The sequence below is a fragment of the Mustela nivalis genome (assembly GCF_964662115.1).
Source record: "Mustela nivalis genome assembly, chromosome: 4".
NCBI lineage: Eukaryota > Metazoa > Chordata > Mammalia > Carnivora > Mustelidae > Mustela > Mustela nivalis.
In genome coordinates this window covers 144,864,827-144,881,249 of record NC_139023.1, presented here as the reverse complement: position 1 = coordinate 144,881,249, position 16,423 = coordinate 144,864,827, and the positions used below count along the sequence as shown (strand labels likewise).

At 38.6% G+C, this 16,423-nt stretch overlaps 1 long non-coding RNA gene across 2 annotated transcripts in view; it reads right to left on the bottom strand.

The window, feature by feature from the left end:
- The window catches only part of LOC309863776, a 32,266-nt gene extending 16,235 nt beyond the window's left edge, over nucleotides 1–16,031 (bottom strand). Inside the window, exons 1-5 of one of the 2 annotated variants that reach the window (XR_014311251.1) lie at nucleotides 15,899–16,029; nucleotides 15,419–15,534; nucleotides 13,807–13,937; nucleotides 12,931–13,113; nucleotides 11,803–12,742 (exon numbers count right to left, since the gene is read on the bottom strand). This is a non-coding gene — a long non-coding RNA (uncharacterized lncRNA). Of the gene's footprint in view, nucleotides 1–11,802; nucleotides 12,743–12,930; nucleotides 13,114–13,806; nucleotides 13,938–15,418; nucleotides 15,535–15,898 lie in introns of both variants that reach the window. The other variant, XR_014311250.1, reaches the window with a different exon arrangement.
- Between the last annotated feature and the right edge of the window lie 392 nt (nucleotides 16,032–16,423).

The following is a 16,423-nucleotide window of genomic DNA, read 5'->3' as shown; positions in this document are numbered from 1 at the left end:
TTCTGGGCACCAAATCCAGCGGGCTCTTCATAGGCTTTATACTTCTGGATGTTTCCACAGGATTTGATTCTATTGGTTGCCATCACCTCCCTGAAATTCTCTCCTCCTCTGGCTGCTATGATACTCAGGGTTTTGTTTTGTTTTGTTTTATCACGCTTCACTTTGTGTGCTCATTTGAATACACACCATCTTCTCCACTTGACTGCAAGCTCCTGAAAACAGAGACACGAATGGTTCATCTTTATGTACAGATGCCTAGTGTAGTGCTCTTGACTTCAGCAGGGACTCAGTAAGTGTTTACTGAATGAATTTGAAACATGGCAATAAAAGATACAAATAGGAAATACCCTGGGAGGGGCACAGAGCTGATCAGAACTTTCTCTGCATGATCAACAGTCTTGATTTGCAAAGGGTGTTGAACTTCCAGAGCTAAAACTGGGAAAATTCTGGGAAAACATGGTGATGGGTCACCATAGTGTTTTTCTAGCTATGTTCAAGTCATAGCATGTGGAAAATGGTCATATTTGTAAAGCATCCTGAAGTGATAGGAGAGACCAGCCTTGATAGAAGTTGGTCTAGGGGCTCCAAATCCTTTAGCCCCATAGGACCTTGGAAGGGCCATGGGGATTTATGAAGGGAGCTGTCTTCCAGCCAGTCTGGGAAAGTGTGTCTTTACTCACCATTAGGGAAGCCATGTTAATAGCAAATCCCAAAAAGGAGGTGGCCCAGCTAGCATGTTGGGTCTGAGGGCTGAAGTTTGAGTCCTCACTCTACCACTCATTCCTTGTGTGAGTGTTGGTGAGTCAGCTCACCTCTCAGGAAACTAAAAGTGGGAAAACAATAATACCTCTTTTCTAGACAATTGCAAGGATTCAAAGGAAATTATGGAGCAAGAGCATTTTGTATACTAAAAATACCACACAAATGTTTTATCTGATTGTTGCTTCTACTACATTATATGCATGTTGAGAGAGAAAGTTGCTGGTTGAAAGGACAAAGCCACAGAGGAACTCTTCAGGACAAAGGTGGAGGGCTGAGGCTGGAACATGAGAAAGGGCACTGTCTTTCCTGAGCTAGGAGGGGAGAAAGAAAGGCACCATGAAGAGATGAAAACCTACTGAGTTGGGGAGGTTAAATCTAACCACTTTGAACTTCTCCGGAAAGTTAAAAATAGTGTCGTCTGCTCAAACTTAGGTGACACTGGGAACTGAAGGCCCCTGAAGAATGTTTGGACTAACTTTCTTTTATTAACACAAGTGCAGTGGTGGGTGGCAGGGGAAGAAACTGGAGCTGTTTGTGGGTTAAATGAAGAAGGGAAACCCCCACCCTCACCCCAGGTACTCACATGGGGCAGAATCTGGGATGAAAAACCACAACTGAACATAATCATCTTCTTTTCTCTTCCTTCTTTCATTTCCCCATCTTTCTTATATCTCCTCCCCTCCACTTGACCACAATATAGCCAGCTTAAAGGCATTAGTCTTATTACTTGTATTTATTGAGTTTAGTATTACTTTAAAAGCTTGGAAGTCGAATACTCTGTCTTCCTTTCTCTCTCTCTCAAAAAAAATTAATAGTTAGAGTGTTTTCATTTCCATGTGGCCAATAATGATTTTTTTTTTTTTAGTGGATCTTTTATTACTGTTTGGGGGAAAAAACTCCCCCCCCCCAAGATTATTCCTATGGTGATAAAATATGTGGTATTAATGGCTCTTCTTCAATATCCATTTACTACGTAGTATATCATTTTCAAGTTGTATTTCCTGAGTAACTTTCTCTCTGGAGAAGCAAGGTCTCTCTTCTGACCATCTTTCCCTTGATGCTAAGGGCATACAGTGGTTAGATTCTCCCAGAGGTCATCTGCCTTGCAACCTGTCCTGGAGCCAGTGCTGTCATATCAAGAGGAAGATTTAGGTTCCACAGCTATTGAGCCCTACACCCCAGCCCTTACTACATTTTGAGTAGTGGTGATTATTCTAGTAAATAATGGATTTCCTTAAATTATGGCTTTGATCCTCGTGCTATAATTTAATTTGTCCTGATCTCAGTCACCATGCCCTCCCTATTTATTTATTATGAATACCCTCACTCAAGCACACTTTTTCACATGCTTTCTGGAATGCTCACAGCCACATCTCTATCTTTGGCTTACAACAAGTGAAGGATGAACCCACTGCCATTTCTCTGTTTATTGAAGTCTGAGCCAAGAGATCATTTCTTAAGTTGAGTTTACTTATTTGGCTTTGCTGTTTGAAGTTAATTTATGATATGCTGAACTAACCTGTTATCACCTTACCAGCCCACAATGGTTTAATTTTTCATAGTGGCAAGGGAATATTATGTAAGTATAGAATGGTCTTAGACTTTCAAATACTATATTTATCTTTGCTCTTATGGCTTTAAATATCAACCACCAAGTCAGTAAGTCTCTATCTGGCATTATTGTTTAATATGCAAATATGTCTTCTTCCATCCAGGCATTTCTAACGGCTGTAGATTACATTGTGATACTAGGCTATTTGTTGATTTCCACATGTACACAGAAAACAGTCCAAGATCTTCATGAGATGGAGTTTCAAAATACCCAAACTTAGATGCTTGGATCAAACTTTTCAGTATAATCCATGATTCTCTATCAATAGGAATCTCATTTGCCATCAAAATGAATGACTATCAAAAAGTTGGACTAAACTTTTCTTATTGCAGTATATTTAGTTTATCGTAATACGGCCAGTTTAAAAAATTTCTCCTATGAATTTGAAGATTCATCAATTTATAACAACCTTATTCCTCAGTATTTCCTTCAGTCTTCCAACATCCTGCCCTTATGGAGCAATTGAAATTCCTATTCACTATCTTCCTCTCCAACCCAGTTCCTGCCATCTGCCTGGGTTACAATAGTGTCCGTGTGAGGATCCATTAAACAACATACCTTACAGCTTCTTAATCCCTTGTAGGTCAGTGACCTTGGTCTCTATTTCCTCAAACCTTTACCAAGACCATACCTTAGAGTTTGTTATTATCAAGATTCCCCCACCTTTGAACCTCCACTATTCTCTTTTTAGACTACAAACTCCCATCCCTGCAGCTTTGGTTCTCTTATTCCATACCTTACAGAGCTCTTTTCTCAGTTTTCTTCACTGTTGCCATTTCCTGTATTTCTTAATCTGCTACTGAAGAAAGATGCTATTGAATATAAAATACATCCTATTTTATATACCACTAGGGAATATAATGATGCTAATTAAATAATAGCACAATGATTTCCTATCACTTAATTTTGTATATTTGTTGAAAAAGCTCTTATAAACTTATTTAGGTGTAATTTTTATTATGTATCACTCTTGGGAATATATAAATAAAAGAATTTGATCATAATAAGTGTCTGGATTTCCCAAATTACTTTTCAAAGCCAAGTCCTTGATATCCATGGTTTTCCACACAAAGTTGTCCTCTGTGCGATCCACAGCACTAGTGATGTAGCAGTTTTTAGGAGAAAACATCACTATTGTCTCTGTATTTTCTGCCAAGATAATGACACTCATTCTGCAAGTTTCAATGCTGACACTTTATTGATCGGACCAGAAAGTCTCAATGGAAGGTTTCTGACAACTATAAGGGTTCAGATTTCTTCCTCAGATGGTCTTTAAATGGTTTGTTGATGGAAATGTCAAGAGGATGTTGTCATTCAGTCATGACTCCCAAAATAACAACCATATCACATACTTTCTAGCAAGCTCCTCTTTATTATACAGGCCCATAAAGTGCATCAAGAGTATACCAGTTGGTTGGTATGGAGTTCATAGAGGGCTATTCCAGATGACATTTAGTGACGGCACTCCTTTCCTTTCCTCTGCTCTAAGGGATCTTTGGACCAGGAGAAATCCTCTTCTCTGCAACCTTCTTTGAGAGGAACTCTTATGTCTGTGAATTCCTTTCTCTCAAAGGCTAAGCCTGTTTTTAAGCAATGTATCCAACTCAATTAAAGTGAAACAATATAAATAGCTCTGATCACATTTGCACACACAGAGACTGAAACAACTAATTGTGACTGCAGCCTGACCAACAGCAATCGAAAGCCAGCTCCTCACTTAGGTTAAAATGTGTCTCTTAAGACTTCTGCTTCTAGGGATGTGGGGTAGATGAGACGTAATTTTTCCTATTACTCCTGCTTAGTATAGCTAAAAATCCCGGACACGATAAAGGAAACACAGCTGACCTATCCTAAAAAAATGGGGAATTTCTCTAAACAGAAAGACAACAATGAAAGACGGAAGCTTGGGACATTAGGAGGTAAGAAAGAGCATCATAAGCAAAAAATATGGGTAAATATAATGGGCTTTCCTTCTCTTCCTGAATTTTCTAAATTGTGTTTGATGGTTAAAGCAAGAATTTTAATACTCTCTGATGTCACTCTGAATGTGTGCAGAATATTTAAGACAATTATAAACAGAGAAGGGAGAATAAAGAGGTTTAAGGTTTTTATACTTCACTTGAACTAGTACAACGATGATACCAATGATGACTGTCATAAGTTATGTATATATGGTGTAGTACCTGGAGCAACCACTGAAAAGACTATACAAAGAGATGCACTCTGAACACTTTAGATAAACCAAAGTGGAATTCTAAAAATGTGTTTAAGTAATCCACGGAAGTCTCAAAAAAGGAAATAGAAATGAAAGAGAATGAACAAACAGAAAGAAAAAATGAAACAGCAGATGTAAGCCCTAACATATCAATTGCCATATTAATGCACATGGTCTAAATATACCAATTAAAAAACAGCAGATGGCAGAGTGGATTAAAAAACATGACCCAGCTATATGCTGTCCATAAGAAACTTACTTCAAGTATAATATCGTAGGCAGGCTGGAACTAAAGGGACACAAAATACACATATATACAGTGTAAACATTAATCAAAGGAAAGCACAAGTGGCTATATTTATATAAAATAAAGCAGATGTTAATGAAAGAAAATTTCCAAAACCAGAGAAAGACATTATATAATGCTAAAGAGTCAATCCACTAAGAAGACACAGTGATCTTTAATGCATACACACCAAATAAAAGAATTGCAAAGTATATGAAGCAAAAACTGATAGAACTAAAAAGAAAAATAGACAAATCCTCAATTGTAGTTGAAGGGTTGAACACCTCTCTCTCAACACTTGCTAGAACAATTATACAGAAGTTAGCAAAGATTTGGCAGAGCTCAACAATGTCACAACGAAGCACTAATGAAAACTTACAGAAGACATCCCCCAACAATAGTGGAATATACCTTCTTTTCATATGCCTATAAATTAGATACCAAGGGAGACCATGTGTTGGGTTCTAAAACAAACATCAACAAATTTTTAAAAATTGAAATCATATAGTGTGATCTTTCAACCACAATGGAGTCAAATTAGAAACCAATAACAGAATGACAAAAAAATCTTTGAACATTTGGAAACTAAGCAACATGCTACTAAATAACCTGTGGATCAAAGGGGAAGTTTCAAGGAAAATTAAAAAAATATATATATGTTAAACTGGGGCGCCTGGGTGGCTCAGTTGGTTAAGTTATGGCTATCAGCTCAGATCATGATCCTGGAGTTCTGGGATCGAGTCCTGCATTGGGCTCCCAGCTTGGCAGGGAGTCTGCTTCTCCCTCTGGCTCTCCCTCTTCTCATGCTCGCTCTCTCTCTCACATTCTCTCTATCTCAAATAAATAAATAAAAATCTAAAAAAATATATGTTTAACTGACCTAAAATAAAACATGTTAAAATTTGGGGGACATAGCAGATATTGGGAGGGAAATGTATATATAGCATTAAATGCACACTTATAAGAGAGGAAAAGTTTCAAATCAATAATTCAAGCTCCTACTTCAAGGACTAGAAAAAGAGCAAAAGTAACCTAAAGCAAGCAGAAGGAAGGAAGTAACAGAGAACAAATGAAAGAAATTAAAAAGAAAAGCAATGGAGAAAAATCAAAGAAATAAACAGATGGTTTTTAAAAAATCCATAGGATAACAAATGTCCATCAAGAGTGACAATAAAAAAAAGAGAAATGACAAAAATCACCAATATGTGATTAAAATGGAGTATCATTACGGACCCTACAGACATCAAAAGGAGAATAAGGGAATGTTACAAACAACTCCACATACATAAATTTGATAACTTAGGTGACATAGACCATTTCCACAAAAAAAAGCACAAACTACTACACTTATGCAACATGAAAAAGATATTTGAATAGCCCTGTAATTACTAAGAAACTGTAATTAATAATTCTCAAATTCCCAAAAAAGAAAGCTCCAGGCCCAGATGGTTTTACCATAGAAGCCTACCAAAAGCTTAGAGAAGTATTAACACCTATTTTATACAATCTTTTCCAGAAAATAGAAGAGATGGATGATTACCTAGTTTATTTTATGAAGCTAATTATTATCCTGATACCAAAACCAGACAAAAAATAATACAAAAATAAAAATACAGGCAAATACCTCTCATGAACGCAGATGCAAAAATCTATAACAAAACATTCGCAAATAGGATTTAGTCATACATAAGACGAATTATACACCATGACTAAATGTGGTTTATTCTAGGGGTGAGGTTGATTCAGTATTCGAAAATAAATCAGTGTGATTCACCATATTCCAAAACTAAAGAAGAAAAGTTACATGGCATATCAGGAAAAACCTTTGACAAAATCCAACACCTGCTCATGATAAAAACTCCGAAAAAAATAGAATAGGGGAAAATGCCTCAACTTAACAGGAAACACTTACAACAAAAAACCCTAAACCCATCTAAAACAAAAAATAGCTAACATTATATTTAATAATGAAAGACTAAATTCATCCCCCTTGGGTTGAGAATAAGCCAAAGATGTCTCTTTAACCACTCTTATCAACACAGTGCTGGAATTTCTAGTCAGTGGAATAAAGGAAGAAAAGGGAATAAAAGGCATAGTGATCAGGAAGGAAGAAATAAAACTATAGAATAAGAATAAAGGAAGAAATAAAACTATAGAATAAGAATAAAACTTGACTGACAAATGACATTAATGTCTACGTAGGAAAATCCCAAGAGTTTACAAAAAACCGTCCTGGAATAAATGAATTTAGATTCAAGGTACAAGAATAAGTGAATTAGGATACAACACAAATGCTTAAAAATTAATTATGCTTCTTTATACAAGCAATGAACACATGGACAGTGAAATTAGAATACAATACCATATAAAATTGCTTAAAAATAAATATGCATAAATCTAACAAACACCAACAGAACTTACATGACAACAGGCACGCAATGCTGATGACAGGGGAGATACCTGAAATAATGGAGGGAAAGGGTATATTTATGGACTGAAAGACTTCCACATAGTAAAGATGTAAATATCCCCCAAACTGACATAGAGGTTTAACTCAATTTCTATCAAAATCTCCACAAGTGGGGTGCGCATTTGGTTAAGCATCTGCCTTCAGCTCAGGTCATGATCTCAGGGTCCTGGGATCAAGTCCTGCATAGGGCTCCCTGCTCAGTGGGAAGTCTGCTTCTCCCTCTACTCTGGCCCCCTCCTCATGATTTCTCTCTCTCTCTCTCTCTTTCAAATAAATAAAATCTTTGAAAGAAAATTTCCACAAGATTTTTTTTGTAAAGGTAAGATTATTAAAATATTTTATATGGGAAAACAGAGAAAGTAGAATAGCTCAGACAATTTTGAAAAAGAAAAATAAAGTAGGAGGAATCAGTCTACTCAATTTCAAGAATTTCTACATAGGTACAAGGAAAAAAGACTGCAGTGTTGGTACAGGGAGAGACACATAGATGAATGGAAGAGAATAGAGATCCCAGAAATAAATCCACAAAAATATGCTCAAGTGATTTTTGACAAAGGTTGAAAGTAATTCAGAGGAGGAATGATAATCTTTACAATAAATAGTTCTGGAGCAACAAGGCATTTATAGGTAAAAAACTGAATCTCAAACTTGATTTCAAGTCTGCTATAAAAATTAACTCAAAATGGATCAAGACTTAAATGTATGATGTGACATGACAAAACTTTTTAGGAAGAAACATCTTCAAGATTTAGAGCTATGCAAGAAGTTTTAGACTTGACCCCAAAAGCATGATCCATAAGAATAAAATTTGATAAACTGGTCTTCATCAAATTGAAAACTTTTGTGCTACAAAATGCTGTGTCAAAAGGATGAAAGTCAAGCTACAGAATGGGAGAAAATATTTACAAACCATATCTCTGACAAAGGATTAGTATCTAGAATATATAAAGAGCTCTCAAAACTCAACAGTAAAGACCAAACTATCCAATTTAACATGAGCAAAGATATGAAGAGATATTTCATTAAAGAAGATATACAGATGGCAATAAGTACATGAAAATATGCTCAACATCTTTAGCTGCTAAGGAAATGAAAATTTTCGTCACATTGCAATACCACTCCAAACTTAACAGTATGGCTAATATAAAGAATGATGACAACATCCAATGCTACTGAGGAAGCGGAGAAACAGAATAACTCATATGCTGCTCATGAGAATGCCAACAGTCTGGCAGTTTCTTAAAATACTACATGCATTACGATAGGAGCTAGCAATTGTACTCCTAGGCATTAGTCCCAGAGAGACGAACACTTACGTTCACACACGAAAAATTCTTCATTAATGTTTAGAGCAGCTTTTATGGTAACAGACCCAAACTGGGACCAACCCAGATGTCCTTAACTGGGTGAATGGTTAAACAATCAGTGATATATCCGTATCATGGAATTTACTCGGTGCCACGGGATAGAAAGGAATAAAATGTTGATACATGCAATAACCTAGACAAATCTCAGATGGATCATGCTGGTAAAAAAGGCTGACCCCAGGGTTACATACTGTACGAATCCATGTACGTAACATTCTTGAACATGACAAAATTATCGAAATGGAGAACAAATTGGTAGTTGATAGAAATGAAGGAGGGGATGGTAACAGGAGAGAACTAGGTATGGCTATGAATGGGCGACATGGAAGGCTCCTGTGGTGATGGAAATGCTCTGTGTCTTGACTATACCAATGTCAACATACTGGTTGTGATTTTTAGAAGGTGTTATTGGGGGAAACTGGGTAAAGGGTACGTGGGATTTTTCTGCATTATTTCTTAAAACCACATGCGAATCTACAAGTAACCAAAAAATTTTAATTACAAAATATACATCTTCTTCTGATAAAATACAGTAGCTTGCTCGAGGCCACGGAAAACAAGTGGCAGAGCCTGTTGGAACCCAGCCTTTTATCTTATCCCCTATGCCACAGTGCTTCTCAATATACCTATTTAACATTCCTCTCTTCCTCGCGCTTCCAGTTTCCTGTTCCTTTTTTCCCCCATTCTCTTCCTTTCCTGAATAATTTGGTCCTAAAGCTGTTATGTGGGGCAGAGCAAGGTCGGTATCTGAACCTAAGTTGGGGTAAGGGGTGGGGGAAGGATTTACTGTGTTCCAGAAAGGGCTCACAAAGCCTGAGCAGGGTGAAGAGGGTACCCGTATGGGGGACAGTCCTGAGGAAAGTATCGAATGCTGAGTGGCCTGGGGAGGGCATCTGTGCCACGGATGGAACAACAGGAGAGCCGGGGTGTGGCTGTATATGGTGGTTCAGTCAAAAGTAACCAGAAAGCCAGCTTTTTCACTATTAGAAAGTGAATTTAGAGGTATAGAGAGACAGAAAATTAGAACAAACTCTATGATGTTAGGTTGGCAGTATGAACCTGTGGTTTTCAATATATGTAGATAGATTTATAAAGAAGAAATAAATGTGTGTGTGAATCTCTGTATGTTAGTATGTGTGTGTAGATATGTGTACACAAATACATTCCCGAGCTCTGTCCTCCCAGAGCGCCGGCAACAGTGACATTGCAATAATATGAGCACATCCAGCTCCCAGAATGCAGCTTCTAAATATTCTTCTCCACTAAAAGGAAACAAGGCTCCTGAGAGAAATGACTGATTTCAAGGCTGGTAGGAAAAGTACAAGATGAGTCTGGAGCATCTTATTTATGCCAGAAAGCAAGGAAGTGTTCAAAGAGTGATAAGAACATGTCAAAAGGACACAGAAACCAGCCTGAAGGGGATCCCAGTGTCCAGATCTAGAACAGTTTAAGCACCTAAATAAATAATGATAGTAATGGATTATAACCAATCGAATAAAGAAATCCCAAATCCATTCTGATATAAACTAATGAATGAGTACATTGCAAGTTTAATGAGCAATAGCAAACTCACTTATTAATTACATAAGCAAAAAAGTAACATTAAAGGGAAGAAAACGGGCAGATACCACTTTAATCAAGCAATCAAAGCAGACATCATCAGTAAGGGGATAAATTGAAATCATGCACCACCTGAGAAGATGCAATAAAAAGGAAGCATCGTTTCATTGATTTCCCTGCCTAAGATGCATAACCTGAATCTAATCATGAGGAAACACCAGACAAACCCAAATTGAGGGACGTGTAACAAAATGACCTGTAATCTTAAAAGGAGTCAAGGACAGGAAAGGCAAGCAAAGACAGGGGCCCTGTTGCAGACTGAAGGGGATGCAGATGACCTGGCAACCGAGATTCTGCATGGATTCTTGCGCTAAGAAAGATTGATGAGACATCTGGCAGAACTTGACTGAGGTTTGAGGATTTAGGTGGTAATGGTGTATCAAGTTAATTTTCCTGATTTTGGGCTTATCTTCCCATTGTGTGGGAGAATTTTCTGGTTTGTAGGAAATATACACGAAAGAATTCAGAGGTAATGGGGCATGAGGTCAACAACTTATTTGGACATAGTAGGGCTCAGGGGTATAAAGTGTAGTTTTTAAATTTCTTTTCTTTCTTATTCTATTTCTACCTTTCCCAGAAGTTTGGAATGTTCCAAAATTCAAAAGAACACAAAGAGAAAGGAAAAAAAAATATTGCCAGCTGGTTAAAACCACAGGTATTTAAAATTTAGTATATGTTAAGCAGAAATGATCACTCTCCCAACTGCTCCTTTCCTGATTCTCAATTCTGACCAATGTATTTTTACATAAACTCTTACTAAAGCCAGAGCCTTGGGATCATTCTTAACCTCTCCCCTCTCTTGCTCCCACAGCTGAGCCTTTTCTCTTCCGCCTCAGAGATATCTCCCAGTGGTAACCCATCCTCACCACCTTCATTGCCACCATCTTGGCCTCTGTCTTGGTCTCTCACGTCACCAACTAGCCTTCCCGCATCTGCCTGTCTCCTCTACAGGCCTGCTGGCAATTCTCTTACTAAAAGTGAATCTTCGCGTCATCCTTCTGCTTAGAGTGAGCCTCTGGCTCACCAGGGTGCTTGGGATAAAGTCTAGTGTTAGTTGAGCAGTTTTCCAAGCCTTCCTCCCTCCTAACCAACCCCTAGTCATCTTACCTCCTGCCCCTCCTGAAACAGTACAGCCAGCTGCCCAGACTTCGCAACTCCCTCCCCCAATTTCCTGTTTCTGTGCCTTTTGTCCCCACTGCCTAAAACATCTTTAAAGTAGGGGACATAAATGGGAAGGCCCACACACTAAATCTGGCCTCCAGAATATTTTGTCTGGCCAACACAGAGGTTTCTAGAAGGGTGTGTGTGTATCCTTCGGGGGAGCCTTCCTGCAGCTCATCATGGAGCCCTCCACATCTGGCAACTTCACACATTCATTTTGGTTGGATCTTTCAACACCCATCTCTCTTGAAGCCTTTTGTGACTTTTCCCTCATCAAGGCTCTATTCATAACCCTAAAATAGCACCTACCCCATTATCTTGAGGTCTCTGCTGCAGATTGCTCAACACTCTGAGCTTTCAGCAGGAACTGTGGCACCAACCTAAATTCTACCGAAGGAACTGCAGACAGACACTGGAAAGCACTGGTCAGGAGTTCAGAACGGATTCGCTCCTTCCTTGGAATGTTTCCGAGCTTAAACAGTATAATCGGGAATACTCCTTTTTCATATGATCCCAGGTCATCTGTCATGTAGAGCCAAGTTCCAGAGGGAAAATGACTTTCTTGAAAGTTTCTTTCATCTTCTCGGGAAAGTGGTGATCTTAAATGTTCAGACTTGACTGCATATTCTGTTTAATTATGCTTTTTGGTGGGATGTGAAATAGAAGGTGAGCTTTTTCTAATTTTGGTGCTGGCTAATTCCATTTGTTTCAGTTCTGCAGGCTTTGGGATGGAGAGCAAGCGAATGAAGAAGTACCATCACTCTATAGGATTATCCCAATCCATGAGGGTAGCAAACATAGTTCTAGTACAATAATTAGAAAGCTTTTTGTGTGAGTAAACATCAAGCTTTAGCTCAAATAGAAATGAGCAGAAGGATTCGCATGATTCTGCCAGTATTGTATGAATGCTTTTTTTTGTAATTAAAAAAATTGTAATTATGTTCTTTCACCACACATCTTTAGAGGGTTTGACAAATTAAGAAGCACAACAAGTAGGCAAACAGAAATGAAGAAATGACGAAATGACAAAAGCACTCGCCAGGTGGATTCCCTGGGTGCATTCACAGTTCTGTTTGTTCCCATCAGAAATTAGAACTCATTAAAGCCAGTCACCACAGAGATGGCAAACAGATGCCGGACACATGTGGCTTCCTTCAAGAATGATCTTCTACGGAGTGTTCTGCATGCTTTTGACAGTCCTCTCTGTCCAACTCTTGGATTCCTTAGATTAAAGCTGGCTCCTTGACTCCTTGATGTAGTGGGAAAGAGGGAGACGGGTTAAAAGAGGAAGAAGTGTCTGAAGTTGTGGCTTTTGTATTAATTATGGAGTGGCACTCAATGCCTAAATCAGATGCCTTGTCTATCTACCAGGAAAGCAACACATTTCTAAGGCAGATTCTGGTGATAAATCTAGCAAACTTTATTTCTTCATTTTACTGTTTTCTATGGGATACAGTTGGTAGAAGTAGAAAGTTTCATTTTCTCAGCGTGACTTCAGCTCAGGTAGTAATTCCAGGGTCCTGGGATCAAGTCTCACATCAGGCTCCCTGCTCAGTGGGAAGCCTGCTTTTCCCTCTCTCACTCCTATTGCTTGTGTTCCCTCTCTTGCTGTGCCTCTCTCTGTCAAATAAACAAATATAATCTTTTAAAAAAAATTCAATTCTCAAAATAAAAAAAAAGAACTTTAAAAAAATTCACCATATAATAAGGAACGGTGATGGTAATAGGTAACTATGTATAAGGTGGGGCAATCTGTACAGAACTTTTCGTAATAAGTGGGTTCAGCTCAAAAAGGCTGAGCTCAAATAAACATAATAAGCCTTGTCTCTCCACTTGGTTCTTTAAAATTCCCTGGGCTCGCTCTCTCTCTCTCTAAAATAAATAAATCTTTAAAGAAAAGGTGGGGGGCACCTGGGTGGCTCAGTCAGCTGGGCTTCCAACTCTTGGTTTTGGCTCAAGTGGTAATCTCAGTGTGGCAAGATTGCGTCTATAGGGGAATCTGCTTAAGAGCCTCCCCCCCCAACCCATGGAGCGTGTGCAGTCTGTGTCTCTCAAATAAATAAATAAATCTTTAAAATTACTTGGCCATTTGTGATATATATTTAGATATATATTCTAGATATCTCTGCCTAGAAGCTATTGGGATTCCTTTAGCTGGGGAGCATGAGGGTAAAGAGCATGCAGCGGACCAACCAGTCTTACTTCCTTTATGTTTTATAAGCTTGGGTTCTGAGAAGTTGTCATATTCAAGATATGCCATCAATCTAACAACTTTTCAAGGAGGGAAACTCTCATTATATATAATAGACATACTGATTGTATGATAAATCCAGGTATTAGAAATTTTTTCAAGTGGTATTTGGGGAAGAGGGAGATGTGTATCTTAAAATTGGGGTAGAAAGGTGAGAACTTGAAGAGAATTTGTTCTTGCCAAGTTAGTTCACCTAAAAAACAAAAACAAAACATCTATTTTAAGGATACAGAAAGATCTCTAGATGCAGAGTGCAGGAAGCCCAGGAAGACCTCGAAAGAACCAGGCGGTCACCAGGCACCAGGAACTCCACAGCGAGCATCGTCTTCTCTCTACATGTCTCTCCATTTCCTCGAATTGCAGATTTTCCCCTCAACTTCTGCTTCCCCATAGTTTCAGCTTTGACTTTTCAGGGAGCCAAATTTGAGCTCCATTTGGCTGTTACCCATTGCTCAGACTTATTCTTAAAGTTGGAACAAAATTCCAATGACCAACTTTGGTAGGAGAAATCTGATTGGCTCAGCTGGGCTTAGGCATTTCCTCTCTGTCCCATCTGATTTGCCTATTGTTTGGGTTGCCTAAATAAAATGTGAACACACAGACTCACTTCACCAGGGTAGGGATGAAGCTATGGTCTCTGAATATGGGGAGATGGGGCCAGAGATAATACTTGTCATTGTATGAAAATCATGAATGTGCAGGGAATTTTTCGAATCTATAGATTTTGGAGTTAAATGAAAGGTGGTCATAAGAACCTTGGTGTATATGTGAAGATAACCAAAACAGGTTTACTGTTCACCTAACTTCTTCCTATTGTTTAAAGTTGAGAGGGTCTGACCTCTAGGTTCTAAACTAGATTCTCTACCACCTAAAATATTAGGGATTTAAAGCTGCAGAACATTGGGTTTATGCAATACACAGTTTGTATGACATCCTTCTTACTTAAGGTTTTAATCTAATGTCACACATACAGTGAAACAGTACATTGCTTGTGGGAGTGCCAAGTGTCAGAACCCTTTTAGAAGGCAGTTTGGACATATGTATCAAGACCCCTAATGTGTCCATAACTTCATTTTGAATTTGATTTAAGGCTTATTTGAACTGGTTACGTAGCTGGTGCTCAGTGAAAGCTTGTTGAGAGATTAGCTTACATTTAATTTGCTTTTTACGTCATGTCCTTTCATGCCTTTCTGTTGAACTTGCTTTACTGTGTATGGCAGATCAAGCTTATGTTTGAACGAATAGAACAACATTCGTGAAAGCAGGCTAAAATGTGTGCCCACAATTTGTACAATGGAACATAGACTGCATGAAAGTGGAGCTTTGTGTCCAAGTTGGCCTGTGAATACAGGTTTATAATGTGAGCTTTAGGATGTGATGACTGAAGGTAAACGTGGGGAAAGGGCACTGATGAGAGGTTGAGGTTTTATTATGTCCACTCTTGAGCGAAATTTCACCATCCCAGAATTTTCTTGGTCAGAATTTTCCATTTCATTGGCAGCCAAAACTCATCACCTTCCCCAACGTGCAAGAGGCCCATCTCTTTCCTTCAACACTAGCTCTTTGTCAGCAGTTGGAGAGAAGGCTGTGTAGGGTAATAGAGCCTTAAAGCTATAGGTTTGAGAACTCCTCCCCTTTTCCCATTCCCACTCCCATATATCTTATGGTATCTACCTAAACCAAGCTGTGCCTATGGAATTTTTCTTTGCAGAGTCATCCAGGAGTGAGATCACAGGTTGGTCCTTCCAGGGCTGGTACACCAGGAGATCTTTTCTCCCCTCCATTTTTTACTGAGATAGAATTAATATATAACACTGTATCAGTCTTAGGTATAAAATATCACGTGAAGGTTTGACATATGTATACATTGCAAAATGATCATCGCCATAAATTTAGTTAACATCTGTCACCTCACATAATTGATTTATTTTCTTGCCATGAGAACTTCTGAGAGTTACTCTCTTAGTAACTTCCAAGTACACAACCTAGGATCGTTAACAGCAGTCGCCATCTTGTACATCATATCCCCAGAACTTATTTATCTTGTAACTGGGAGTTTTTAACCTTTCGACTAGCTGCACCCTTTTTACCCAGCTCTCTCCCCCACCTCCTGCATCTAGCAACCACCGATCTGTCAGCAGAAGGTCTTTTCACCTGGTTCTGGGTGTCATTTTTCAGGACTGCTTGAAGGTGGTCCCTGATCTTGGAGAGAATTCATCATAGCACATTCTGGTGGCACGCAGCAAGGTATAGCTCATTCCTTGTTTACTTTCAGACTGTTGTTTCCAAGACAGCAGTGGGGAGTGGTGAGTGCCAAGATTCTGCTTCCTCCTTGTAAGCAAGCTCAAGTAGACTGCCATCTTTCCCTGTTAGATGGCAAATCTCACTTGAAATCCCCATACTTCAAGGATGTGCAGACACAGACATATGCCTGGTAATAGCATTTTTTATTTGACATGTGGAATTTAGATATTGTTAATGCCATGTAGAAATTCATCACTGCATAGAAAAACTTATCATTTGACTGTGAAATTACTTAAGTAACTTAAAAGTTCAGCATTAACAGAACTCAGAGTTTTTCCTATTAGGTTTCTGAGATTCCAGTGAAATTGTTAACAACATCTGTCATGAGAAGTGCCAGCTGCTTCTGGCAGGTTTGCATGATCTATACGAAAGACT